Source organism: Acinonyx jubatus, chromosome B2 (genome assembly GCF_027475565.1).
Source record: "Acinonyx jubatus isolate Ajub_Pintada_27869175 chromosome B2, VMU_Ajub_asm_v1.0, whole genome shotgun sequence".
Lineage (NCBI taxonomy): Eukaryota > Metazoa > Chordata > Mammalia > Carnivora > Felidae > Acinonyx > Acinonyx jubatus.
Window position 1 is genome coordinate 84,991,848 of NC_069385.1, and position 26,345 is coordinate 85,018,192.

General features: G+C 35.3%; 1 protein-coding gene and 1 non-coding gene across 4 annotated transcripts in view; both read right to left on the bottom strand.

Moving 5' to 3' along the window:
- The window catches only part of KCNQ5 (potassium voltage-gated channel subfamily Q member 5), a 509,402-nt gene that overhangs the window by 415,190 nt on the left and 67,867 nt on the right, over positions 1 to 26,345 (bottom strand). The gene's annotated exons all lie outside the window — the stretch shown is intronic.
- LOC113598964 (U6 spliceosomal RNA) lies at positions 7,408 to 7,513 on the bottom strand. The gene has a single exon (XR_003419725.1). It is a non-coding gene; the product is annotated as a U6 spliceosomal RNA (small nuclear RNA).

Here is a 26,345-nt window from a genome sequence, read left to right on the forward strand (position 1 = left end):
TTATGCAGATGTTCTAAGATCGTGCTTTGAGAAGTGCTGGTCTATGACACTTAAATATCCTTTGTAAGTATACACTCACTTCTTTGCCACTCCATGCAGAGAATCAGATCTGGATTAAAGAAAAACAAATCATGAAAATCAAATGCATACTTAAACCTATTTACAAACTTGTTTGTAGGACTTACCAAAAATCTAAAGTAACCTTAATACAACAAAAAGTCACTATTTTAAGTATAAAGGGAGAAAATCTCCTTGTTTTATATAAAGGAGAAGAAGGCATATGATAATTGTGCATCTCTCTTATTGGACACATTACTGTAGGCCCAGCATTGTTCTCAGCACTATTTAACTCAATTCATTTAACTCTCACTCCATGCTTATTATTATAACCATTTTATGGATGAGAAAATTGAAGTTTAGGGGAATTAAACAGATTGTCCAATATTACAGCCAGAAAATGATAGACCTGGTATTTGGTCATTGTCTATCTGGCTTCTAAATTTATACACTTCTTACTTTGTCGCTTTCTCCTCTACAGGATGCTAACCCAAAGGATAGTAACTACTATACTCATAAATTTAAATATGAGTTGTATAATCATTTAATAGATATACTTGATTCTCTCTAAGAAGGAGAAGAAATAAGAGTGGGGAGAGAGAGAGAGAGGCAATGAACTAAGAAGCAGAGGCTGGGGTTTTATCCTGGCTCTCGGAGCACTATCTCTGGGATCTTGAACATAACCCTTCATCTTCATGGTCTACATTTTCCTGACCTGAAAATAAAAGGACCAGACAAAATAATCTCTAAGACCCTCACTGTTTCAAACTTCCAGGAGGTTCGTGATTATAGCACTTATGAGTCACATCAAACATCACATATCACTCCACACTGATTTGATCATGGTTTCCTTGAAAAGGGACTTGCACGTATTAGCAGAAACTTCTTTTGCTGAAAAGTGGCTAAATAAGAAAGAAATTGAAGAAAATTGCATGCTCAAAACTTGCCTAGAATCTGTGGGAACAAAGGGAGAAGAAAATATCCTTTACCACTTATTCCAAGAATACAGCAACATGAATAATATGATATAGTTGAGAGTAAAGGAGGAAGCAAAAAAAATTCTTGGAACAGACAACAATTAATTTGATAGATTCAAAAACTTAAGTGAATGCAGAGGAGTCCTGCCCTAGGAGTCTTGTCATCTCTCATTTTAGGTCAAATATGAAAAAGCATCCATTCCATGACAGATTAAAAGCAGCAAACCTACCAGAAGGTTAAGTGAGCTGTGCACTCACTTTTATAGAAGTAACAAGCAATGGAGAAAATAGTAAGATTATAAAAAGCTGACACAATGACTCAAAAGCACAGGTTTTGAAGCTCCTTGGTATGGGGCAAAGGACACTCCAGAGACCAAATGGTGGAATGATAGTGAGCGCTGCCTTGGATGCCGGACAAATACGTGGATTTGGATCAAATCTCTAACACTGACTCAACATTTCCTGAGTCACCACCAGGCTTTACTTATACATCAGGCATAGGAAGGATGGGAATTAAGAGAGAGAGGAGATTCTTGCCACATTCTTCAGTAGTCTGGGACAAGGGTGAAAGATCCTGGTTGTATGTCATAAAGCCAGCAGGGCCCAAGATGAGGGTGTCAGTCCTTAAGGAAGTGCCTTGGGAGAGGTCTGGAGAACTGCTGCCAACACTAGAAGGTTCTGGAGATGATGCTGACCGAGTAACACTGTGCTGCCCAAACCCTGAGGAATTGTTCAAGGAAGCAAGGGAGTAACCAGAGAGACAAGAGACGAACCAAGAAGAGCTACCCACAAAGGGGCCACTGGGCCACCACCACCAAGAAAAGATGCCACCCTCATAGGAAGGACATCAAAGCAGGATACCACAAAGTTATAACTTTAAAAATGTGTATGACTTTGGAGTCACATGGACCTGGTTTTGAATCCTGACTTGGCTTGGTGGTTCAGTACCCAGATTTTTCACCAGTAAAATATCTGCCTCATCTCATTGGTGTGAGAATTGAATGAAATATTGCTGGCACATAGCTGGACTTCAGTTAGTTAATTTTTTTTTATTCTCTTGGTTTTTCATGACGTAAGAAGTTTGGGGTGTACTCAGAGGACCATATGAGAGAAGAGGCTTCCTAGAGGGGTTATTTCGGGAAGTAGCAGGTAGAATGGAACTGCAAGGGATGCCTAATGTCTTGGAGAGATCTCTGCTTCTGTCTTCCATCTCAGTGTCCTTCATCTTTGGGGAAAGGAGACTATAGTAGTCTTCCAAAATACTTCTCCAGGGGAAGAATAATACTTTTCCATCTGAAACCTAGCATAGTATAGGGGTCTAAAATTCTGAGTGGAGTTCAGATACCTGCTGGTACAGGGCAGGATTCCAATTTATCCACCTAGGTTGCATGTTTTAAGGGAGTACAATTATGTTTTGTTCATCTTTGTATGCCCTACAGATCCAAACAAATAGTAGATGCTTAACAGTTTTTTAACGAATGAATGAATGAATGAATATCCTTTCCTCTGATCCCAGTAGTATCTCTTTTTCACTGATTCCATTTTACAACCATGTTTGAACCATTTCTTAGAAGTTATTTTTAGAAAACAAAGCCAGAATATTTTTGCATTTCAAATTTCTTTAATGTATATTTATTTTTGAGAGAGAGACGACAGAGAGCATGAGCGGGGAAGGGGCAGAGAGAGAGAGGGAAACACAGAATCCAAAGCAGGCTCCAGGCTCCCAGCTGACAGCACAGAGACCAATGCAGGGCTCAAACTCATGAGCTGCGAGATCCGAGCCAAAGTTGGACACTTAACCGACTGAGCCGACTGAGTCACCCTGATTATTTTTATATTTCAATACAAAAAGAGCAACTGATGAAATACTAGTAATTACAAAAGCAGGCTTAAAATGGGACTTATGTTGGGGAGTAGGGAGAAACTCATTTTTTTGTCCTTCCTTCTCTGGGCACCCCCCAAGTATGTGAAAGGATTTCAAATAAGACCGTAAAAAGGAGCAGAAGGGAACAATCTCAAGACCTGGCTTAGCTCCCAAATCTTCAAGTGAAAAGCAAGATAAAGATAAGGCAGCTGCTGCTGAATGCCACCAACTGCTGATGGAAAAGTGGCAAGCAGAGTAGGCAGACCAGCAAAGGATGAGGCCCACGTTTGTGACATAACTATTCAAACTCTCTTAGAGATCAGTTCAGAGGAACTCTTTTATAAGATCCCAGTTATCAAAAGAAATTTAGAAAAAAAAAAAAGTAAATGCTTGCTGCCAGGGCAACCTCAGTTTTTCAGGAAAGCTACTCAAGGGAAATTTTTAGCAATAGAAAGCAAGGAAGAAGAAAGGGTTCTTTATAGCTCTTAACCAAAACCAATTTGTAAAAACATACGGGTACTCCATGCATGAGGCACTGTGTATGTTTTGGGGTGGCTGTAGGGATTGGAAGGGGTACACATATAAAATACAGTCTTTGCCCTCTAGAGATTTACAGCTAAGGATTGGCAGTGTGATGTGTGGCAGAAAGAGAGTCATGCGAGGTCATGCTAGGGAAGACTCCAAGGCCAGATTCTAGCTACTGTTGTTACTACTGTAGTGCAACAGCTGAGTGAATATCTACTCAACAAATGGCCTTTAACTGAAATAATTTTTCAAAAGCCTTCTTAGTACTAGAAGCATTTTTCATGTTTTTAGAGAAATTTTTCATGTTTTTAGAGAAATTCATTCATGAATGCATAAACAGAAGTATTCACCCAGTTTTTATTTCTGTGGTTTAAATTAAAATATCTAGAGGCAGCCTCATGGAGATGGATTTTAAGTAGAGACTTACTTAGGTGATGCTCTGTCCATTACTCTTTAAATATGTGGCTAATACTAAGATTAAAAGCCCAAAGCCTGTAGCCTTTATTAGATAATGTACCAAAAATAAGTGTTCCTATACTAACACTTCACATGTATTATTTTCTAAAAGCATATGTCATCCAAGAATGACCCCTCAGTGAAGACATTGTTTGGCAACTCCTGAGAAATCCAAAGTGGTCAACCATTCCTCTTAAGCAAACCATTTTAACACTGGTGAAAGAACGTTAGGTGTTAGGCATCCGGATTGTCTAGATTTGCTCAAACTGGGTAGAAAGCACTCTCTTTTGTGATATAGTTTACGAAGCTCACCAAATTATGCCAGTGAGACTCCACTGCTTTGGGATCATTACTCACATTTTGTCAATAGTCAAAAACAATGCTCACAAATACATTACAATATCTTCAAGAATCATCATTTGCCCCCACTAAAATGCAAATTATGTGGGAGCTCTATTTTGTTTACAGCTATTTTCCCAGTCCCTAGAACACTCTTTGGCTTATAGTAGGTGTTTAATAAACATTGTGTAGATAAAATGCATAAATGAATTTAAATTGCCGCTTTGAGGTAGCACTGGGGAAGAGTGGCTAAAGAAGAGGTTTATATGTTTTATGAATAAGCATCCCTGCAATCTCTTCTTTAAAGATTGCTTTTGTTAAAATATAATTTTATCTCGTTTCACCAAAGTTGAACATGTCTCTCAAATAACATTTTTAGAAAACCTAAAAATGACAAATTGTGTGTGTCTGACATCTGACATCCATTCAAGAGACAGTAATTGAACACCTACTATATAATGAGTAATATGACAGCCACAAAACAGTGAACCAAACATAAGTGGTCTTGTTTATGCCATAAAAACGTGAATATAAATTTAATCTTGTGGCTATAGACCCAGCCTTTACAAAATGTGGTGCCCAGAATTAATTCGCACAAAGTAAAGCTTCTGTTGAGATGAACAATTAAAGACCATGGAGAAGCCTCTAAAGCAGGTTTTCACCCACTGCATTTGGTATTGCACAAAAGCTAAATGAATATTCAACTAAGCAAAAAACCTTAAAACAAAAAGAGAAACATTTAAAATGCCTCCTTGATGCTAAGAATAGTTTTTCACACTATTATGGTTGTTCATTCATAAGTAAATAAATGAATAAAAACATATGACTACATGCACACACCATACCTTATACGTCCAAATAATTGATTTCCTTTATAAAATAGTTACTTTATAAGGTTATACGTTCATTTATTCTCATGAATAGCCTTTTAAGTATTTCAAAATTACTTTTTAATTTCCTTCGGAACTGTGTCCCATTCTTTTAAATTTACTCAAAGAATGAATTTTATTGTGGGAGGCTATAAAAGGATATTTGGAGTCCCTTATGATAAACAGTATAAATAATTAAGGTGGACAATGGCATTTGCGTTAAGAACAAGATGCAACTGTAACATACTGGAAATTTTTTTAATGTGGTTCATAATTTGGTTATAAAGGCAAAACCAAAAGAAGAGCTCTAAAATAATTTTGAACAATAGCAATATCACTTGAGTAAATAGAAAACTTATTATGGTAACTATTAAGATCAACTCACATTGTCTTACTGAAATGTATTTTTGAATCTCAATACCTTATCCCTTAAAGATGCATTTAAAACTTTATTATTTTTTTCCTAAAGAAATCAGACATAGGACATTGCTGCAAATCTTTCAAATGACATACTTTGAAGTGAAATATAATTTTAATAACAGAGCTAAAATAATCCATGAGCCAATAAAATGTATTCAAATTTTAAATACAATGGGATCTATGTCCCCAAGAAGGTCTATAGGAAAAGAAGAATTGACCGGTGTTTGATCTGATCTAGTTCTTTAAATTCAACTTAGATTTCCCCCCTCCACTACCAATTCTTTATATTACTTCTTTTAATTTTTAGGTAGACATGTGTGGTTTGTTATCTATTTGTTTGTGTAAGACCCCAGATATTAACCCTTCTTAATGCTTTTTTTTTTTAAGTAGGCTCCACAGAGCCTAACATAGGGCTTGAATTCATGACCCTGAGATCAAGACCTGAGCTAAGACCAAGAGTCAGACACTTAACCAAATGAGCCACCCAGGTGCCTCAAGGCTTCTTGATGTTTTCATATCATTTAAGAGTTCTGTAGAGTAGAGGTTTCATTTATTAGATGACTTTCGTAAAATTATCATCATAAGTTCTTATAAATATGCTACTGTACTTTCTTTAAATATGTGTGCATATTTTATAAAAATATTTGCATTAAATAAAACATCAGGAAGGATATGGAAAGTTTAAGACACCAAAAGATTTAAATTTGAACACTACTGTGTGAGAATATTAAAATGAGCTTATCAGCTATCTTTTAATCTGTTATTAATCATATGACATACTTTCCATGTGAAAATTATCTATCTATTAAGCAATTATCTATTTCTTAAAATTAAAATAAAACATAAAATCCACTGCATTAGTTTTTCTATGATACACATAATGTTTCTGGGCATGGACTCTCATGTTACAAGTCAAATGTTCTCTCACTGTATTTCATCCTTAACAAACTGTACAAGAGCTCTTATTGACTTGAAATAGGTGCTTAATTATGATCTCAAGCATATTTCCACGATTTTACATGTAACAATATAAAAGTAATTATACCACAAACATCAATCTTGAACTTCTGAATTTTGATACACGCTATGGAGAAAAATTATTTGTAGATACAATATTTCTCAAGACTTGAAAAACTGAGATAATATTAGGATATTCAGATACTATGAAATAATTATTCTTTTTAAGAACTCAGTAAGAGATATCATTATAATTTCATAGTATTAGATTAATCAACATTAAAATACAATAGCATAAACCACAAGAATTATTTTTAAGATGTTTTATAAATGTGATTTTATAATTGATTTCCCCTTTTCAATTTATATGTGTCTATATTTGAAAGTAAGCCATTCTGCAGGATGAATAAGTTCTAGAGATCTAACGTATAGTATGGCACCTATAATTAACAACACAGCACTGTGTACTGGAAATCTGTTGAGAGTAAATATTAGGTACTCTCACCACACACACACAGAAAAGGTAATTATGTGAGATGGATAATTATCTTGACCATAGTATTCATTTCACTAGTATATATGTACATCAAAACACAATGTTATACATCTTAAATATATATTTTTTTGGCCTAGAAATAGAATTTACTTAGCAATATTATATTTTATGTAGATTATTTGAGAGGAATAAGTTAGCCACTTTACTCTCAAATTGTCTGGTTCAACTTCACAAAATGTGATTCATGGAATCTTAAGGAAGGGAACTCTTAAACACCTATTGTTTGTGAATTTCTTTTTTAAATTGAAGTGTAGTTGACATACAATTTAGTTTCAGGTGTACAACATAGTGATTCAACATTTATATACATTATAAAATGATCACCGAGATAAATCTAGCTACCATCTGTCACCATAGTTGTTAGATATTATTAACTATATTTCCTATAAAGCTATGGAACACGTCACAAATTTACATGCCAACCTTGGGCGAGGGTCATGCTAACTTTTCTATATCATTCTAATTTTAGTACATATACTTCCAAAGTGAGCACAAGTATATACAATTTTTATTAAAAAAAAAACCAACAAAGTAAATTACATATGCTATTAAGCAAGTACATGTCCTCGGCCAAGGAGAGGATCCATCCTCTTCATATTTTAGTGAGAAACCAAGGAGACTCACTACCATGTGAAGGCAGGAAATGGTCTCAGCAAAACTTACATTTGGCTTTTTCTGCTCATTACCCATTTCATCTTATGCTTCAGAACCTTGTCTAAACCTCTGTAGCAAGAAAGTCTTTGTCATAATCAAAGCACAAACATTTTCTGAAAGCCTTTGGTATACAAGATTGTAACTATCATTAACAGCCAAAATCTGCAAGGTGAAAGCCAGGGCCTCAAGGGATTTGGCCTGAGGATTTGGGACAGGTTGGCAGAACCCGTATTGTGTAGTTGTACTGTGAACACACCCAGATACTGTCCAGTTTGTGTGCTACAAACACTGCATGTCTCTAATGATCTCACTGGTAGGTATAGAGATGGGAGTCAGTCTTCACACCCACCCTGCCTGAAATTGGCCACTTTAGGGATGAATCACATTCTCACTTACCTCAGTCCAATTAAAGAAATATTCACTAGTAAATAATTTGGCAACCATTTCTTTGTCATAAAACATATTTAAACATCAATTTTGGCCCCAACAGAAAGACAAATATTTGATGGTAGGAACAAATACTATGTTATTTAGCTAAATTATATAATTTTAAAACTCTTGCCTAGATTTAAAAAGTTCCATCTAATTTACAAAAGCAATTAATTTGCTCACAGAGACTGTATTTTTCCTCTTTGTAACATTTATTTTTGTTTTCCCATTTCCTTTATTATCTCCTGTTAGAAAACTGTTTCTAGCATTAATTTGTTTTCTAAATATGATGGCAAAAATCCATCAGATTTATTGCCCAGACTCCCTGGTGCCCATTAATATGATTCTCAGGATATTAAGGGGAAATCAAGTTTTCGCTGTTTTTGAACTGCTTTGACATTAGCAGTTACCATTTAGAAACTGATGGAAATTAGCCAGTATATGGAGTTCTGACATATATCAGTTGACAATTAAGTTCTGTATCTGCTGGTCATTAGTGAAATCACCCTAGCTACCAAATAATACCCGAGGTTACCACTATCTATATTTATGACAAAAAGAGATTTTTGCATGTCCTTTTGAAACCACATGATTATTAGGCATAAAGTACACAAGCAACTGCTCCTGAGCTACATTAGCAAAAAAAGGGAAAGCAAAGTATTTAGCCATATTGCACAGGACGTTCTATGAGGATCTGTTCAGCGCAGTGGAGGATCCATTTCCATTTTGAACTCTAAAGATGGTGTGAGTCTTCCTACCAAATGGGCTATAAAAAGCTCCTCATTGCTACAGCTCAAGGATGGAGAATTTTAGAGAAATAGAGCATAGCACTTATTGTAGTGTTGCACAATCATGGCTAGCACTTAATAGAACATATCGGAGGAAAGGTAGGAATACTTTAGAAAGACATTATTTGATATGAACTTGAAATCTCAAATATGTAGAGAAATTAAGGCTTAGTAATAAGATCCCTTAAACAAAAAATGAACTCACCAGGAGCATGTCTCTAAGGTGCTCAGAACCTACTCCATAGCAGATATAAGTGCTCTTACAGAGGACTAAATGAAGGCTGTGAGCAAACAGAAAAGATGTAATTCTTCCTGTGGTGGTGGAAAAGGGCTCATAGGTGAGCAGACATTTGAGTTAGGCATCTGAGAATGAAAGGGATCTTATCATGTGGGTAAGGGGAAAGAGGAATCCATTCCAGTCAGAGGGACGAGATGAAGAAAGTCACAACTCAAGATGAAGTGCATACCCTTTCTAGAAACAATACAGGAATTATGTAGAGTGCTTGTGTTTAGGGTCATAGGAAGGATTGGATATAAAACTAGGAAGGCAAAAGAGTTTGGAAATATCATTTTAAGGGATTAAGTTTTACTGAATGTAAATGGGAAAATGTCTTTGAACATTTTTGAGAAGGACAGTGACATGAGCATATCTAGTCTTTATGCCCTCATGTAAGACAAAGAGCCCCATTTGGCCTTAGACTATTCCTTGAACCTAGAATGCACACACAATAAACTTAATGTTTTTTATTGATTAGCTAATATTCACACTGCTAAGTGTGGAATATCTGGAATATGGAATATCGACTGGAAAAAAAGGGAGACTAGAGGCACCAGAAGTCCTTAGGAGGCCTTGCAACTGTCAGGAAAGGGGAGTTATCCAATGAATCATGACAGGGGCCATGTGGTTGAGAGGTTGGGTATCAGAAGGAGAGGGATTTTATAACTCAAAGGAGCAGGTAGGTAAAAGGTGATAAGAAGGCCTTGAGGAGGAGGAAGAGGTGTGAGGGTTGTGGGGGGTGGGGGGTAGAAAACAAAAAAGAAGGGTGTTTGGGTGGGATACCTTGAGTTCAAAGCACCTTTTGGATCTTCATGTGGAAACATCCAATGTGGGGCTGGTGCTTAGGAGAAGTCAGCTAAAGATGTTAAATCCAAAGCCAAAAAGTTTGCCTATATTTCAAATGTGTGACTGATATCAAGAATTGCATTTCATGCTAAATAGCAAACTCAACCAGCATTTTATATCTACTTCCTACCATCAGGATTTAAGTATCTATTTATTTATTTATCCTGTAAATATTACTGAGCTCCTGCAATATGTCAGGCATAGTTTTGAGTGTGAGGATGCAGCAAAGCTGAGAGAGACAATGTTCTTGTCTTGTTCTTATTTTCTGTTGGAAGATAATCCAAGACCAAATAAAGTAAAAAACATATAATAAAATTTCAAGTAGGATAAGTGTATTGAAGAAAAATAAAGCAGGGAGGAAGAAACAGAATTATCCTTAAACTAAATATTTATAATCCACAGTTGGGATCAAAACCAAGGACTACTTAATGACTTTTCTCCTTATTCTTTCTATTGCTAATAATGAATAAGAGTCAAGTGGGTCATCTACCTCAAGAAAGAGGCCATTCAGAAGAAATGGAGAGGCAGGATTTTCTGCTGAATATTCTTGATCTCTCAGTTGAGGTCCATGACCCTAATTCAGCTATAAGAAAACTATGGTCATGAGAATAAGAAATGTCCCCAGATGGTTCCATATAGCTCTTCTGCAAGGTGGAGAATCTATATGAGAATAACTAGGATTACACAAATTATACTCACAACTTTGGAAATTAATGAATTAATTAATTAACCAGTCTACATTTTTTGTAAACAGTATACAGGTGGTGAAATAAAATTATTTTTTACCATTTATTCAGGTCTTAATTATGACTTATCATGTGGTTATTCATGAAGCTAATAAAGTCTTTGTTATGCAGAGTGTAGGGAAGCACAGAATGAAATAAAAAGAGGAAGGGGAGGAGATAGTAAGGCAAAAAGCGGTTGAGTTTTCATCCAGAGGGAAGACTTCAAATGCATTTGTCAAGAAAAGCTACTGGTGTTCCATTACTCAAATACGTTATTTGCAACTGTCATTATGATCATAAATTAATGCATGGAATGATGATGAAATTATATACACACCCATTCTGGGAATGTGTCAGAGATGTGGTTCCAAGAGACTGTTATTATCTGAGGTAAATCCTGCACATAAGAAATCAAATCTCTTTTGATTCAAAGATTGACAACAGTGATAAATAAATTCAAGTATTTTAAAGCCATTAGGATTCAGAAGTGTTCATTCATGGGCTAGGCTTGCTGCTGCATGCCACTCACTGCAGAGGATGAACTCACCTTTCTTCTTGAAACACTCTTCCTCTGGCTACATGTACCTCAGACTTTACTGATTTTCTTCTGACTGTTCCTTTGTTGTATATCCGTAAGTTCTACCCAGCCTATGAATGTTGCTTTCTTCAAAGTTTCATTCTAGACCTATTTCTCTTTTCATATGAAATGCTCTCTGTAGGTAATCTATTCATTAATTCATTCAACACATATGTATTGAGTGCCTCCCATATGTCAGCACTGTTCCATGCACCTGGGATACATTTGTGAACAAAACAAATAAAATCCCTGTCTCTAGAGAACTGAAACTACAGCAAGTTTCAATTACTATATATATGCTGGTGAACCCCAAGCTTATATCTCCAGCTTCCATCTGTTTTCTGAGCTCCAGATTTATCCACTTACTCATTCTCCACTTGGATATTTTAGAAGCATCTCAAATTCAACATGTTCAAAATGGAACTGATTAGGTTTGGAGATAAAATTATGAATTCAGTGTTCCCTATCTCAAGAGTGGAATCAACTTCCTTCCATCTGCAAGGCCCAAAGATGTAGGAGTAATCCTTGTCCTGTCAGCTTCATCTGCAACTATCTACTTCTCTCCATCTTTATTGCTTCCTTTCCAGTCTAGTCTACTTCACCATCCCTCTGGGACTTTAGAGTGGTCTCCCTGCACTCATTCTTTCCCTACTCCAATTTTCATAGCCAGATGATGTTTAAAAATGCCAAATCTTTTTGATCATATGAGCCCCTTTAAGATAAAAGCCAAAATCCTTCAGAGAGCCTACCAGATCTTGTATGATTTACCTTCCCTCAACCTCTTCCATCTCTCCATGTGTGGTTCTTATCTTTGCTCTCAGAGCTGCAGCCAACAGGCTTTCGGAATCTCGAACACACTATATGCTTTTCAAACATAGGGTCCTTGCACATACTGTTACCTTACGCTACTTCAAGTGGTTAACTCCTATATTTCCTTCAGTTTTTGGCCCAAAGGTCACCTCCTCATGGAAGCTGTATCAGTCTGCTATTGCTTTTGTAAGAAAACATTAGAGGCTGGGTGGCTTAAACAATATAAATTTATTTTCTCACAATTCTGGAGACTAGGTGTCCAAATCAAAGGGTTGGCAGGTTTTGTTTTTCCTCAAGCACCTCTCCTTGGCTTGCAAATGGCCATCTACCTTCTCACTGAATCCTAACATGGCCTTTTGTCTGTGTGCATGGGTCCCTGGTATCTCTTTGTATTCTCATAAAGATACCAGTCTTATTGGATTAGGATCTTACCCTTCTACTTCATTTACCTAATTACCTCTTTCAAGACCTTATCTTCAAACATAATCACATTGGGGAATTAAAACTTCAACATATGAATTTGGGGGGACACAATTTAATCCCCAACAGAAGCCTTCTCTAATTCCCCAGGTTAGCTTAGGCTCTCAGTTATCTGTTTTTTTTAACACTTGTATTTGTTATAAAGCACTCTGCACAGTTTGTAATAACCAAAGGTATTTGCCACATAAAAGATCTAGCCCCTTCCTATCTCTCTGATCTCATCTTCTACCACTCTCCCTCACTCACCCCATTTCCCTTGTGGATTCCCTAATATGTCAGTCACTTCCTGCCTGGAATTCTCTTCTCATGACTCATTCTCTTTCTTCATTCAGGTCTCTGTTCTAACATTTCCTGACCACTGTGTCTTGAAACATATTACCCCAATCCCCAAAATCTTCTATGCCCTCATATAACTTAATTTTTTTCATAGTACCACCTGTCATGATAATATCTATCTATTTTTATTTGCTTACTGTTTTTTTGCCTGCCAGAAGGTCAGCTTCTTAGGTTTTGGCACTGTGTCCTCCAAGTCTAGAACATTTTGGAAAAACAGGAGGCACTCAATGCATGTTTCCTGAATGAATAAAAAAAGTCTTTATTTATATAATTATTTGATCTTTATCTACTTGCCCTATCAGACTGTAATCTCTGTCAAACAGGAAGAATGTGTGCCCATGCTTACCAGTGACTGGGCATGTAAGACTAGTGACTGGTACATGGGATATTCTTTTTATATTCTTAGTAAATTCTTAGTAAATTTATTTTTAGTAAATATTTGCTGAATGAATGAGTAAAAAGAAATAAAAGCAAAAGTAGTGCAAGTTTATAGAAAACATCTTGAAACAATTTGCAGAACATGAAGAGAAGTTGTGGCATTTCTAGCTATTTCACAATTCATTTTGATTTAGCAGGGGTGCACCCTCAGTTTAAACATGCTTTTCTGGGCCAAATCTCTGTTAGTGGCCATAAAACTGCCATCAGAGTGCTATGAAAATTACAGGAAAAAGAGAATAACAGTATTTTTATTTCTAGAAATATTTCCTTTCCAAGGACCAAGAGTAATCCCAGATTATTTATTTGGATGGTCTTTTAGTTTGCCAATGAATGGGATTCCAGGACTAAATTATTTAGATGTTTTGCATGGATTAAAATAAAGGTCTTAAAAACAAGGCAATAAAAGCACACATTTAGAGTGACTCCTACTCCAAACCAAGTAATTTTTTCTATGCTTGTTTTATTTTTGGAGGATTTTGAAAGGGAGGAAAACTGATCAATATTATATTTAGGTAATATATTATTTTTGAATGCGTCATGAATAGGTGCAACAATAACTTTATATGTAATATTTGTAATTCATTAGAGAATCACGTCCTTTCTCTCCAAAAATACCCTGATAGCAACCCAACTACTTATTGAAAACTACATGAGTCAAAAGAGGAACTATAATTTTGCTATTTTGATTTTTCCCTTCATTTAGAAGAAAGTTTGAAAAAAGTATTTGTTTAATAAGTTCAAATCTAATATATTTTCTCTCTTTGCAATAAGGTAAAAATCTGAATAATTTCATGTCTTTAAGAACATCTTAAGATGTTAAAAAGAATTTTCCTTTTTACATTTCAAATTTTTTCTCAATTTTTTCCTACCCTGACTCCCTTTAATTTCATATCTTAATACATATGAAATATGTGTTAATACACGCAAAAAGTCAAATTTATGAATGCTTTGACACTTACTTGTAATTACAATTTCAATATCAAAACATATGTTGACAAAAACAGAAGGTAATATGAATAAGAATGGGTAAAAACTGCTGAGGAGCACAGATCAGAGTAAATTTAGGATGAAGAAAGTTGTAATAAAAGGAGTAAGGTGGTCCCTACCATGTTTTGATAAATGTGGTGTAGACTCAGTTTATGTTGGATCTTATTGTGTTGGTAGCCATGTGAATATTTAATGAAGTGTTTTTAAATCACCTCTGGCTGTCTTTGGAACATTTATTTGATCTTCCATTAACAGTGGTAAGAAGAGAAGAAATGCATACAATGGCATTCCATGGCCTAATCCCTAAAGGTTCTTGCTTTTGAGGAAATATATAAGATTTTAGATTGTTTACTGTGAAATTTAACACCTATTTTGACAGGATTTCTTAACTTCAGCACTACTGACTTTTGGAGGGTTGGGATAACTCTTTGTTGTGTTCCGTGCACTGTTAGAACGTTCAGCTGCACTCCTGGCTTCTGCTTATTAGATGCCAGTAGGATCTCCCTCCCAACTGGGACAAGTAAAAATGTCTTCAGACATTGCCAAATGTCCCATATTGCCCCTGATTGAAAACTACTGCTTTAAAGTTTCATAATGATCCTTGTAATCCACACTCAATAAATGAGTATTTCTTGAGGACCTGTTATGTCTTTTTGTGTTCTAATGAGGATTAAGAGAAGAATATGACATGGCTTCTTCTCTTAAAATGCTGAGTCCATGTTACAGAGACAGTAGCACTGAAGTACAATAGAAAACCTTTATCACTAGTTCTAGATGTCCTGTATTGTTAATAAATACCTGAGTGACTTAAAAGAGTATCCAGAGGGGAACCCATGGGGGAGATTTCTTAAAGGCATGACTAGGCATGGGCTCTGAAGACTGGATGAGATTTGGAAAGACAATATTAAGAGGAAAGTACATTTCGGGTGTCATGGACAACATATTCACAAAGGTCCAAAGCAAAAATCTGGGTAAAAAGAGTATGAGAGAAACTAAAGAAATAGATAAAAGGTAAGAACTCTTTAGGAGCTTATAGAAGGCAGTTACTTTGGAAATATGACAGGATGTCAATGGGGGGGGGGAATAGAAGGTCTGGCTAAGCAGGAGGTGTATTTCTTAAAAATTGATTTCCTCAAAAGCAGTCTAAAGTTCTGGATGAGTGGTTTAACAGCAGATGATGAGACTCAACAAAGGTAGGGACGACAGCTTTAGGATTGATAAGAGAAATGGAGGGGAAGGTCTGAACCTGAAAACAAGAAGAGCTATATAGTTTTGGAGCTGATTTTGGGTAAAGGTCAGAGTCAGACTGTTGACTGTACTAGCTGATTGAGTAAATGCCATGTCAGCTATAGACCCTGACCACTTGTCCACTTGCTTTGGAGTGCTAGTAGAAAAAGAATATTTTTGATTCAGATTTTGTTAGTAAGTTTTATAGCTACTGAACAATTAAACATATACATATAAAATTTTTAATTGGTAACTCATTTCTATTCTGTCCTTGATTAACTGTTTTCTGATTAATGTATACTTTAAATTCCAGGAGAATCATGGAATGAACTAAACATTCCTAAGCATTTTATCTTAGTTATAATTTATCTTAAGGGCTATTTTTGGATATTTTTCAATAATATTCATTTCTATTGATGAACATAAACTTTATTTCATTTCCTACTATATCCAGATATACCATATAATGATTTCATTTTTAAAAAGTTCTGAAATAAGCACACATGCATGCATACACACACACACACACACACACACACACACACACACACACACACACATAATCAAAAACTGGATAATGCCTGCCAGTGAAGGCAGAATTATCACATACAGAACACTTTTATTATTGATACAAATCGATACTGATTTATATTAATTTAATTAGGCTTTCTGCCTTGATATTAACAAAAAAAGTATCAACACTGGTTCTCCAGTGGATTGGGCAACATCTGTGATTTAAGATTTCACATTTAGTAATGGAAATGGTAATACTTTAAAGAGAATCAGGTGGCTTTGTGAATACACATACAAAAGCATTTATGAAGTTGAACTGCCATTCCCAATTGGAAACCCTAGGTGGTACACATGTCTAAATGGGTATACACAAATGCACACACACTCACAGTTTATATGACCATGTTACCTAGACATCTCTTTCCCCGTTATGGACACCAGAAACAATTAAGTTAATACATTTTCCCTAAAATAGCTTAAGTACAATACAGGCAGGATGGTTATGCTGGTGTGGGTATCTTCATGTTTATGAATATTAATGAGCATAGAAAATTATTACATGTGGTTGTAAGTATTATTCTTTTGATAAGGATCTGAAAGATGATACTTGCAGATTACTATAGAAAATCTATCTTTTAGGAAGGTACCTTGATACTTTCAAGGCCATCATGACACCAGTTTAGTGTGCCACATAGGAATTTACTAAAATAAAGATTTAATTGCTTAATGGAGTTGATGTGCTTTCTCATTTGCTTAATATAATATCAAGAAGTGATTTGGGCATGAGAAAAATATGAAACAAACCATTATGGCCTGATATTCATAACTGATTGAAAATATGAATATGTACATACACAGACATTAACATATGTTCTCAGATTTTTGCAACTATAAAGACATACATTTATATAAATATATTATACCATATATAATAAATATTTTAGAACCTATCATGAGGCCACGGGCAAGTATGGTCACTATCTTCATGCTTCTACCATATCCCGTACACACATTTACATAACATTTACTATTTCTATTGTATTTATTTGGTTATAGATTTATTTACACCCTTTGTATTGCAAATCTCTGAGGAATTACAGTTGTAATTCATCTCTCCATCTTGAGTGTCTACCACAGTGTCTGGCAAAGAGAAAGCACCAGTACATGTCTAATGGATGAGTGAATATATCTTTTTTTGATTCTTTAAACAGACATCTTTTAAAATTCAATTATAACAAGATATTTTATAAATTATTAAATTTATCAGAATCTCTCAAACTTAAACAGAAAACATATTTCCATTTCACATTTTATACTCAGAGTATCTTAATGCTCCTACTTTGATAAGAGGAAAGATAACAACAGCCAGATTTACAGTGGCCAATAAGGTGCTTCTTTTCTGAGCCACTCAAAATTCATTCTAAAAAGAGAAAATACAACTACACTATTAGTGGCATTTTAACCAAATTTAATTTTATGATGTTTAATATTTCTGCTATCTGCTGCCTTATTTCACTAAAATTTCAAAGTAAATTAACGAAGCTCTTTATGCTGTAAACATTTATCAAATACTTTTTTCAAAAATAATTTATGCAAACATAATACCTCATTTTAATAGTTTGCTATTCTTTCTCTTGTTTAAATTTTCACACACAAAAATCTTCTTTTTTGAGTAAGACAACAGTATCAAAAAGAAAAAACATTTTTAATCTTATACTAGACTTCTTTCTTTGATCATTTATTTCAGGGAATTTGAGCCTGTCAATATTGTAACAATAATATAACAAATTAGCTCTTGAATTGAAGTAATTAAAGTACAAAATCTAACAGCTCTTTTTGCCTCAAAAATCAAGGCTGATAATTGCTTAGAAAATCTCCTGCTGCCCAAGCTCACTTTTTAAAGGGACAAAAACTCCTACAGGAGGAGAAGGTAAGTTTTACAAATTTTCATTTATCTCATTGGCCATGTTTTATTTTAAAAATACTTTGACAGTAAAAATGCTAGGCATATTTTTATTTATTTATTCATTTAATTTAAATCCAAGTTAGTTAACATATAGTATAATAATGACTTCAGGAATAGGATTTAGTGATTTATCACTTACATATAACACCTAGTGCTCATCCCAATGAATGTCCTCCTTAATGCCCCTTGCCCATTTAGCCCATCCCCCCACCCAACATCCAGCAACCCTCAGTTTGTTCTCTGTGTTTAAGAGTCTTTTATGGTTTGCCTCCCTCTCTGTTTTTATCTTATTTTTGCTTCCCTTCCCCTATGTTCATCTGTTTTGTGTCTTAAATTCCACATATGAATGAAGTCATATGATATTTGCCTTTCTCTGATTGACTTATTTTGCTTAACATAGTACACTCTAGTTCCATCCACATTGTTGTAAATGGCAAGATTTCATTCTTTTTGATCACTGAGTAATATTCCATTACACACACACACACACACACACACACACACACACACACACACACCTTCTTTATCCATTCATCAGTCCATGGACATTTGTACTCTTTCCATTATTTGGCTGTTGTCAATAGTGCTGCTATAAACATCGGGGTGCATGTGCCCCCTCGAATCAACAGCTTTGTATCCTTTGGATAAACACCTGGTAATGCAATTACTGGGTTGTAGGGTAGTTCTATTTTTAATTTTTTGAGGAACTTCCATACTGTTTTCCAGAGTGGCTGCACCAGTTTGCATTCCCACCAGCAGTAACACTGGGCATATTTTTAAGAATACTTGCACAATTAAATGCACTATGACATTTCAACCTGCTCCTACTTAAATGTTCTTACTCATAAAATACAAAGTCTCCAAAAGGCAGCAGCTAGTATTTCTTGTAATCTATGGAGGCAATCCTACCATCTATATCTTGGCAAAGTACTTTTCCTATTCACACTTACCAAACACTGACAAAAGTAGTAAATGGATTCAATATAAAGACATACTCTAGCTTTAGCTTCTGCTGTTTAAATTTACTGATGATTGATAGGCATGCAGTGAGTTCTACTGACCCAGGATTCTGTCCTCACAATTTAGCCATCTAAATCAAAGTGAATAAGTAGTTATTTGGGACACCCAGGATGTGAGTACCAAGAAAGTGATCACATATGTGGTAAAGGGCACTGGTGTGAATGGGATTGGGCTCAAAAACAGGAAAGCACATCAGGTGGAAGAAACTGAGCAAAAGCAGAGAGGCAGAAAAGAATAGATGTTATTGCAGAAACACTGACTAAATCAGTTTATTTGGAGGAAAGACACCAAGAAAGAGTCAAGTCAGAAATAACTTGGAAGCTGGGCTAGGCTATTGGGTAGGCACTGGAGTGCCTCTCTCTTTGTTTCTAAACTGAGGGGACATAAATCTTCAACTGTAACATCTTCTCTGTAAATAATGTTTATATTTTAATGAAATAGTACAGTAATCCTCTTTTAAATGCAATGAACTTAATGGAGTAGAAGAAGAAGAAGGAAAAGAAATAGTATGTTTTATACAGTATCACCAAATCAAAAGATAATGTAATAGAATGGAGTTGGAAGTCAGAAATACATACAGATGAAATAATAGCAATCCACTTAAAAAAGAAACCCTCCTAATTACAAAAATGGTAATTCTAAGCAAAGAGGAAACTTTACATTTCACATGAATGGAAGGAACTTTTCCACCACATACAACAATTATTCTCCAGAAAAACCATGACTACCTTTTTTAAAAAGCAAGAACTAGACATATGGAAATGTAAACTCATATTTTATATGTTCCCTTTTTATTAGGAAGGAGTCTCCCTAATCATAAAGTTGATATTGGCATTCATATATAATTCTATACATGATTTTCACGTTTTGGAAAAATACTAACCATATTGTACTAAGGAAAGAAGGTCATTATTGCTGTTGCCTAAAAGAATCTATTAAGCACCTCTTGCAGATATCCCTACAGGGTTCTCACTGGGTAATCTCTGACAAATGAGAAACAGGGCAATTTACAAAGACATAAAAAAGAACCTGCATGTTGTTAATGTATTATTTAAAGACTTAAATAATGACTTGCAAATATTTCAGTTTGGTTCTTATGGGTATTAAAAAACAATCTTTTTTTGGGCGCCTGGGTGGCGCAGTCGGTTGAGCATCTGACTTCAGCCAGGTCACGATCTCGCGGTCCGTGAGTTCGAGCCCCGCGACAGGCTCTGGGCTGATGGCTCAGAGCCTGGAGCCTGTTTCCGATTCTGTGTCTCCCTCTCTCTCTGCCCTCCCCCGTTCATGCTCTGTCTCTCTCCGTCCCAAAAATAAATAAACGTTGAAAAAAAAATTAAAAAAAAAAAACAAAAAAAAAATCTTTTTTGATAAACTTAACATGATTTCACTGTCATTCTATAAATATAAGGAGAAATATTTTTTCTAAAGATTTGTGTTGCATACATTTAAAAAAAGAAGAAAATAGGAAATGATCTTCCCAAAACCTAATTATGATAATGAAAACATATCTAAAAATGTGAAGCTCAAGGCTAGAATAGAAGCTATTAATAAAATTTAAAAACACAACACCTTATGTGCAGTTATCAGTATTCAGAAGGAAGTAGGTAGGATTCAGTTTTATTTTTATAGAAAAGTATGGCTTGGTCATATATTTTAAGGCACACAAAAATGGAGTACAAAATATTGGTGTTTAAAAGTAGCCACAAGTAAACGATTTATTGAATTTGCCCTATTTTAAAACCTTATTTTAAGAGAAAATCTCTTCGAATGAGTAGTTTTACAAGTTTCACAGGAACAGCAAATATATCAAATGTCCTCATCCTGGGTAATTACTTCCTTTGCAGGGCCATGTACATTCTTGCAATCTAACTGAAAATTAGAACACATATTCCAAACAGAACTGGATAAATAGAAAAATGCTTTAAAAATCAGACCAAATGAAGGAATATTTTAAAATGCTGACATGTATCTAAACCACCTGAACTTGCTAGTTTTGCAAATGCTTCTTTGTAAGAATTTAAGTCTGTGTACCTTGGTTCTGGCCAAATGAAATATTTTTTAAGAAATGGTTTAACTAGACATTTTCAGCCCTTTCTGGTTTTGTTGCATTCTTATGACACTGTTTTTATCCCCCCCAAATTAATCTACTGGGGGTGGCAGACACTTAACAAATCATTACAAAGTAACATGGAAGTGGAGTAAAGAAGACAGGCGCAGGCCATGGGCTCACAAACAAGGGCCACCTGACCCACATCTGGAGGAAGTGACTTAGGAGTGGAGTCTAAGGGAGAAATTGGAGTAAAGGAAAGAGGATGGGCAGTAAGGGCAGCATGGGCAAAGGCAGAGGATGCAAAGGGCAAGACACTGCAAGTAGTTTAGGATTGCTGGAGTAGAGTCCGAGTTTAGGGGAGAGTAGATGAAGAGATGGCTGCTCCTGCACAGAGGGGGTGTGCTCTGCCCTCATTAGCACTTGTCCTCTGTCTGCTGAACTGCAGGTCATTGCAGGGCTCTAGCAAAGGGGTAATGGCAACAGATCTGCACCTTAACAGACCACCCTTGTGGCTGTCTTGAGGAAGACATGGAAGAGAATAATCCAGTTAGGAGGCTGTTTAAATAGGAGAGTGAATAGGTTTGAGGCAGGTCAGAAATAACAGGGATGGAGAGGAGGAGAAAGATGAGTATTTTTAAAAGGAATCATGACTGATTCTATGGAGATAATAAGGCTGAACACTTGGAACAACAATAATAAATATAAATAATGGTTTTTCACTTGCGTCTGCCAAAAGTATAGCTTTATGAAATGAAATCTCATTGTAAAGTCACCATTTTTTTCTTCAATTGCAATGAAGTCTAGGGTAATGCATACTCCTTGACAATGAGAATCTGTTTGTCAATGTTCTTCGTGAATGAGTCACATGCTGAGGACATGGGAGAACAACAGTCACACTGATCCGATTGTTGCACACAGACCTGGGGCTGAGTCTTAAAGTATTTCCACAGAGAGTGAAATAAAACAAAGGGAGTTTTTGTTCCTTGAAATTCAAAAACACATCTTTTTCTACGTGAACCTTAGCTATTTACTGCAACATTCCAAGAACTTAATACTTTTTTTTATCACTTGCAAAAAACTGCTTCCTAAACCTTTTTATATACTCATTAAAAAAATCTATATTTCTTTCAAGTTGACCAATAATTCAGGAATTCCCACCTTTATTTCCCTTGAGCTGCATGAACTGGAGACTGCATTTGATTCCTACCTTTTATCTGAGAAGCATTTCACATTGCTACACAGAATTTAGTATTTTATACTTTTTCAGCCTCACTTTCACCCTTATAATGCATTTTCATTGAAAAGGCAATAGTTTGTGAATACTGGCTTTCCTCTGAAGGAGGAAATAATCTAGGACAATATGTACAATTTAGAACCTCAGTCAAGAAAATAATACTGTATTTGTTATGAATTGTTTTATAATTTTAGTGTTTTAGATTATTCTATAATTTTTTTTTAATTTTAAAAAATCTTTTTATTTATTTTGAGAGAGAGACAGAGTGTGAGCAGGGGAGGAGCTGAGGGGAGGGAGACACAGAATAAGAAGCAGGCTCCAGGTCCTGAGCTGTCAGCACAGAGCCCGACGCGGGGCTCAAACTCACGAACCATGAGATCATGACCTGAGCTGAAGTCAGATGCTTAACCGACTGAGTCACCCAGGAGCCCCTAGATTATTCTATAATTTCTAATGTGGAAAAAATTTAGCAACTTAGTTGAACATTCTCCTGGTAGTGATGTATAGTGATGTAATACAGAGTTTATTTAATACATCAAAAAACAGTCCACAATACTCTTTTTTTCTGCCATATGCATGGAACACAAAATAATTCTTAGCTATAGAATTCATAATACTGCCTACTTATAAAAGTGTGAAATTTGTTACCAATTCTTAGACAGTATTTTATTTGAAAAACTGGGTCACAATATTTGGTACTTGCTTATCAGAAGCAAAAAAAAGTTAAACCAAGTGAAATTTGTTTCAGAGGGTCTAAAGTTGTGATAAAAAGTCTTAAATATTGTGTGCGTTTTGGTTAACCTTTGTACAAAAAGATAAAAAATTCAGCTGATTCTTCTGGATTGCTGGCTAAATTTTCATGAGCATAAAGTTCTCACTAAACATGCTTTTACCTTGAGCCTTCTACAAAGTCCACCAGAATACAATTTATCAATCTTCTCAGAGAGTCATTAACAAAGCTACTAAAATTTCCCCCCATATTTTTGGTATTAAACTCCCACCTGGAACTTTAGGTTGGTGTTGATGATGTACTTCTAAAATGAGTTGACACCATAAATGAACCTGGTAAAGCAGTAATGTAGTCAGATGATAGAAGAGTTAACATGTCATTTGATCCCAAACTTACAGGATATCTGATGAATGTGATGATTCACCTGGTCAGTTCAGTTAGGAAGGGAACCTCCATGGAAGTTTAGCTGAGGGCGGGGGGAGGGTCTGCTCAGCCAATTCTCCGTCTTTCAACCCAGCAACTGTGATGGATGACATGAAAGACCCTTTTGCAGGCATGAGCAGATTATAGGTCTGCAGTTCATGTGAGATTCCCAGGAGACTATTCTCACTCTCAAGAAAGAACATAAGTTTGTAATGGAGTGAATGGGATGTTGTTTTAAGGATAATTTTGTATACGCTATAATTTATGCTTACAGAGTCATTTGTAAACGTTAGTTCTTTATTGACTGTTTTGAATTAAATTACCTGTGACACACCTAACAACTGGCACTGTGGTTGAGAACCTCAGAATTGGATATTGTGTTCTAAAAAGAGAAACTCTATCTAAACCTGATTAAGTCTTTAAAGCAAACAAAAAAGAAAAACAACTGAATAGGACAGAGTTGATGGGCTTGAATGGAGCTAGGATAGTGATGATAGGGATGGGGATGTTTCTGTCAGGGTTTGTTTGAATAATTTGGAGTATGTTAAAGTTAAAAAAATTAATTTCTATTTAGCTCTTTGAATGAAGGGACTGGACTCTAAAACCAAACATAACTGGGATTTTTTGCATCTCAGTGTTGCCAGCTCCTAGCTATGTGAACTACCTGTTTACTAAAAATTGTAATAATAATAATGCTTTTCTCATGTGACTGTTTTGATTATCAAAATAGCTGATTTTAGTATCTTACACTTATTGAGTGTTCACTCTCTACTGTTCAAAGTGAGACTATAAATAATCTCATTTAATTTTTAAGCAAGCATTTGAAATGGGTCTAGTTATTATCTTCATTTTACAAATGAAGAGTTAGAAATAAAAAATAAGGGGCACCTGGGTGGCTCAGTAGGTTAAGCATCCACCTTTGGCTCAGGTCATGATCTCATGCTCCATGAGCTTGAGCCCCGTGTTGGGCTCTGTGCTGACAGCTCAGAACCTGGAGCCTGCATCGGATTCTATGTCTCCCTCTCTCTTTGCCCCTCCCCCACTTGTGCTCTGTCTCTCTCTGTCTCTCAAAAAATAAATGTTAAAAAATTTTAGAAATAAAAATAAGGAATAATGAAATAATGTATAAAAAGTGAGGTGTGCAGTATGGAAAGTATGCCTCAAACGTAGTTAACACTCAAAAAAATGTTAACTACTTTTCTCACAGAAGTTTAACTTAACAGTGTAAATAATAAGGAGCACTCCAATATGTGAATATTTAGGCCTAATCTATATCATGTTAAACTTTCAAATTAAGCAAAGTTCAAATTAGTCATTTCATCTCAACATAAACCAAACTAAGTGGCTAAGAATGAAAATCATCTGATTAAAAGATCCTGAGTTTTACTTCAACTCCTCAAATTATAAATTTCTAAGAGTAGCAGAGACATTGTTTGTTCTTCAATTGTAAATTTATATAGCTCACAATGAAGCTGGAGGTTTGGCATTCTTCTAATGAACTTGATAATATAATCAGTCAAGTAGGATAGTTTAACTCTTATAGTTAAAAAAAAATTGACCTAAATCATTAATTTTGGAGATCAAGAGAAGAGCTAAGCAAGGTCTTCATCAGCAGACATGAATAAAGGAATTGTTTAAATCCTTTTTTGGCCAGTGGAGCACTTTGCGAATCTCTAAATGGCAGTTTGTCAGCATTGAGCCACTGATCTCATCTCCAGTCATTGTTAGTTTGAACCTGACACAGTCATCTGATAAATACTATTTCATATCAGAAGGAAGACTAGAGCAAAATTCCTCGCTTCCTCATTTCTTCTAAATTTTCCAATTCTGAAATTCATCTTGCATTACAGCTTGTTTTGCTGCCCTCACCTGCTTTCTTTGCATATAGTTAAGAGAAAAATGTTCTTCCAGGAATAAACCTAGAATTTGTATTCCAAATTTCAGGAGAAGATGCTGAAATAATCACAGCTGTGACCCATAATGAGTTACTTGATTCTATAACTCTTCTACATGGCCCTTCCTTCCACCTCCTGCATCCCACTTGCTCCTTCTTCATTTCAAATGGTGCCCAGAAATACATACGCGAGAAGTTTTATGTGAATTCAGATATGTGAACAATCTGAATAGCTGGTAAAAACAACCATTGTATGAGAGCTGCAGAATCAATACTCTGTAATACTGCTTCACAGTGAAAAGGTCACTTAATGATTCTTGAGTAGAATGAAATCACAAAACAACCTTGCTTGACTTTAATGATCACCCAATTTATAGCATATTAGTTTTACAGAATGAGTTAAGAATATCCCATCAGCATCACAGTGATGAACATGGCAAGACATGAAAATAAAGAACGATACTATGATTGACTGCAACTATAACACTTTAGAAAGGTGAGTAGCAATAATCTGGTTATCCGCATCTTTAATAGAGTTTATCACTACAGTCACTAAAATGGGATACTGAAATGTCAATTATTTATTAGTGCTAAAATAACTATCTGTCAAATTATGGATGTACCTTTACTCCTTATGCAATAGATGTATTCTGGAAGCAATGAAAAAAATAACTTGGTATTTTGAGTCATATTTAAGATATTGTGTGTCTTTATCCAGAAGTGTTTGTATCCTTCCATTTTAGGGAATCCCCAATTTGCTACACATTTAAGGTCATGTTTTAAGATGCCAGATCTTCTTAAAGCAGAGAACCCCTAAAGAACACTAATTTAAACGACTTCTTAGATTATAATTTACTAAAATATAGTGTAAAGAGTTGCCATCCAGCACTGCATAAAAACACGGAAGTAAAATTGCAAAGT